The sequence below is a fragment of the Oncorhynchus masou genome, chromosome 6 (assembly GCF_036934945.1).
Source record: "Oncorhynchus masou masou isolate Uvic2021 chromosome 6, UVic_Omas_1.1, whole genome shotgun sequence".
Classification (NCBI taxonomy): Eukaryota; Metazoa; Chordata; class Actinopteri; order Salmoniformes; family Salmonidae; genus Oncorhynchus; species Oncorhynchus masou.
The window spans coordinates 74,858,199-74,862,323 of record NC_088217.1 but is presented as its reverse complement, the minus strand read 5'-3'; the positions used below and the strand labels follow the sequence as shown (position 1 = coordinate 74,862,323).

General features: G+C 42.0%; 1 protein-coding gene across 1 annotated transcript in view; it reads right to left on the bottom strand.

The window, feature by feature from the left end:
• The window catches only part of LOC135542623 (sodium channel protein type 2 subunit alpha-like), a 45,912-nt gene extending 42,000 nt beyond the window's left edge, over window positions 1–3,912 (bottom strand). The window contains exons 1-2 of the mRNA XM_064969730.1: window positions 3,686–3,912; window positions 1–49 (exon numbers count right to left, since the gene is read on the bottom strand). The exon at window positions 1–49 is cut by the window's left edge and continues 268 nt beyond it. The gene's annotated coding sequence lies outside the window, so the exon portion shown is untranslated. The remainder of the gene's footprint in view (window positions 50–3,685) is intronic.
• Window positions 3,913–4,125: the final 213 nt, after the last annotated feature.

Below are 4,125 nucleotides of genomic sequence, written 5' to 3'. Positions count from 1 at the left end.
TCATGGTGCTCCTTCACAGGAACGCTTGGGGCTCCGCCAGGGCAGGGGGCTGGGAAGAGAGGAAGATCAGAAAGGCACAGCTACAACATTTAGCCTATAGCACATGGCGTGTTTTTCTATGTTTTTCTATTTCTTTGTTTTTGGCCGGATATGGTTCTCAATCAGGGACAGCTGTCTGTCGTTGTCTCTGATTGAGAACCATACTTAGGCAGCCTGTTTTCCCACTATGGGTTGTGGATAGTTATTTTCTGTTTAGTGTGTGTTGCACCTGACGGAGCTGTTTCGGTTGTGCCTTTTGTTACTTTGTTATCGAGTGTTAAGTTATATTTAATAAAATGCCGAACACATACCACGCTGCACCTTGGTCCTCACCTTCTTACACCAACGACAATCGTTACAGAGATTATTTTAAGATTCTTAAATGTAATTCTACGTAGGTGACCTTCAATATGTCCCCAGGGTTGTCACTGCCACTGTGGTTCTTTTAAAAACAGCCAACTGCTGTGGATAGATCACTCTCATTGTGGATACATCTGTGATGGAAATAACCACTAATTTTCTCACTCACCATGGCCTGATTCTCCATCAACATCAATCAACGCCCACACACACCTTCCGCTCCCCTGTTTCTCTTTCTCTACCTCTCTCCAAAGGCCTACCCTGTTTCCTCCAGAGGCCAATGGAGAGATACAAACAAGGACTCCCTTAAAACCCAAGTGGGCAATTAGAACAAAGCCTGTACCTTGAAGACAACACATATTCAGAGGCAAGTGAGGGCAGTGGGGGCCTCCCTGTCTGGGAGCAGGGGCCAGGGAATACGACTGTGTTCCCCCACCGGCTCCTCTCTCATCACATCTTTAACACTTTGATCCTCGTCACAGAATGGCCAGCCGAGGAGGGGTCTCATTTGCATTCATCAGGTTAGCACCATTTGGTTTCTGATTGCCGTTTGAGCAACTGACACCAAAGTAGTAGGTGTTTTCAGAGTTGATTAGTGTTTCTACAGACTATAAGTAGCAATTCAACTCACCATCTACTGACCCTAACCCTTATCCTAACCCTAAACTTAACTGTTACCCTTATCCTAGCACTAACCCTTACCCTATAACTCATGTTCTAAACCTACCCGTAACCTTAGCAACCAGTTGCTTATCAACAGATAGTTTGTTGATAGTATGACCCCTGTTTGAGCATCTACAGATGGACTATCTAAATAAAGTGTGCCAGAAAACACCTATGTTCTAATTCATGGTATGGAATAGGCGTATAAATGGGGAATTACAGTGACCTCATACAGTTGAAGTCGGAAGTTTACATACACCTTAGCAAAATACATTTCAACTAAGTTTTTCACAATTCCTGACATTTAATCCAAGTAAAAATTCCCTGTCTTCGGTCAGTTAGGATCACCACTTTATTTTAAGAATGTGAAATGTCAGAATAATAGTAGAGAGAATGATTTATTTAAGCTTTTATTTCTTTCATCACATTCCCAGTGGGTCAGAAGTTTGCGTACACTCAATTAGTAATTGGTAGCATTGCCTTTAAATTGCTTAACTTGAGTCAAATGTTTTGGGTAGCCTTCCACAAGCTTCCCACAATAATTTGGGTGAATTTTGACCCATTCCTCCTGACAGAGCTGGTGTAACTGAGTCAGGTTTGTAGGCCTCCTTGCCCAGAACACACACTTTTTCAGTTCTGACCACACATTTTCTATAGGATTGAGGTCAGGGCTTTGTGATGGCCACTCCAATACCTTGACTTTGTTGTCCTTAAGCCATTTGACCACAACAATGGAAGTATGCTTGGGGTCATTGTCCATTTGGAAGACCCATTTGTGGAGGACATTTCTCCAAAAAGTATGATCTTTGTCCCCATGTGCAGTTGCAAACCGTAGTCTGGCTTTTTAATGGCGGTTTTGGAGCAGTGGCCACTTCCTTACTTTTGTACCCGTTTCCTCCAGCATCTTCACAAGGTCCTTTGCTGTTGTTCTGGGATTGATTTGCACTTTTCGCACCAAAGTACGTTCATCTCTAAGAGACAGAACGCGTCTCCTTCCTGAGTGGTATGACGACTGCGTGGTCCCATGGTGTTTATACTTGCATACTATTGTTTGTACAGATGAACGTGGTACCTTCAGGCTTTTGGAAATTGCTCCCAAGAATGAACCAGACTTGTGGAGGTCTACAATATTTTTTCTGAGGTCTTTGCTGATTTCTTTTGATTTTCCCATAATGTCAAGCAAAGAGGCACTGAGTTTGAAGGTAGGCCTTGAAATACATCCACAGGTACACCTCCAATTGACTCAAATGATGTCAATTAGCCTACCAGAAGCTTCTAAAGCCATGACATCATTTTCTGGAATTTTCCAAGCTGTTTAAAGGCACAGTCAACTTAGTGTATGTAAACTTCTGACCCACTGGAATTGTGATACAGTGAATTATATGTGAAATAATCTGCCTGTAAACAATTGTTGGAAATATTACTTGTGTCATGCACAATGTAGATGTCCTAACCGACTTGCCAAAACTATAGTTTGTTAACAAGACATTTGTGGAGTGGTTGAAAAACAAGTTTTAAATGACTACAACCTAAGTGTATGTAAACTTCTGACATCAACTGTATATCCTATGGTTCTTTGTACTTTAGCCGATATCTGTGTCACTGTGTCCTAGCTAGCTTTTCCCATGGGGAACTTCATAAATACATCTGCTTGTGTTCTAATGACAGCTTGGGGATCCACTGCTCTGATGTGTGAGTTAGTCGACAGCACCTCATCTAAGAGCCCTATGAGAGGTTTGCTAGACCCTATGCTAGTACACACGCCCACAACTAAACCAGTCTCTGGCGGCTTGTTTTGCCTGGAGTCAAACAACAACCGCAGAAACTGATTATTTCTATACTCTAACGATGAATTCAATGGTATCTCCAGTTCTAGCATGCATAGTTAGCTATACATTCTGGTACGTTAGGGTTTTGAATGGATATTACATTTCCAAAGACATTTCAAATCAAAAGGTAGTCCTGGGTGGACGGCATTTATCCAAAGAATGTTTCTAATGTCGACCTCCACATTTAAAAAGGTTGTTTTCATATGATGATGTCTGTCTGTGATAGGGATAAAGAAGCTTCGGGAATATCATACTCAGCAGGTGATCGATATCACAGCTGGAATTTGTCAGATCTGTTCACAGACACACGAATCCCTCGAGACTTTATGTAGGCTGTTATCAACAAAAGTATGTACTCAATACATATATTAAATCAATACATACTGCTATTATATCAATACATTAAATGTGACATATGAGTAACCGTTCATATTAGTACGTATTGCTGCGTTGCCTAATTTTCTCTGAACACGTCTGCTGTCCATGGTGCTGAAATGTGAAACAACACGGAAAACACCAATTTGTGGCTCATACGCCCAACGGCAGACAGATACCAAATGGTAAGCTACCAACAGAGACACAGGTAACCACAACATACAGCCGTTTTGTCATCATGAAAAGCATAGCCAAATACATGAAGGTGTGAAACAAGTTAGGAATCGATTGATGGCTAATACATCCGTCTAGACAAGTTCAGTGGTTTGCTTTTAAATACATGTATGTAGCCTTATCACGAACAATAAGCACAGGCTACATGTATAATCTGAAAGAGAAGGTGAGGCTAGTAGCTATACCTTAATTGTCGTGGATTCAAAACGAGCAGGGGAGGCGGCAGCTGTCGACATATTGACGTATCCGTGTATTTCCTCGAATTTACCGCTTCTCATTTGTAACATCTCCGCCCTGCCACCACCATCTGACACGCACATAAGTCTCCAAAAACCGAGGCACTCAGATCATAGTTGGAAAGAGCGAGGAACATTTAAGAAACAACAGTGGCCATCTCTCTCAATCACCACAATTCCCGAAAACAGTGACGTGAGTGACAAAATCTGTTCCCAAGCGCGCGTCACCGTGAACCACCCAACTGAATGGGTGTGAATGGATCTCTTAACAGTGCCAGGGCGTTCCCTTACCCATACCAGTTGTTTATTCATTGTAATGGATCCACTATAGATCCTGTTAGCTGAAATATGGATAAACGTTTGTATTTTGCCACTACATTCTCTATGTA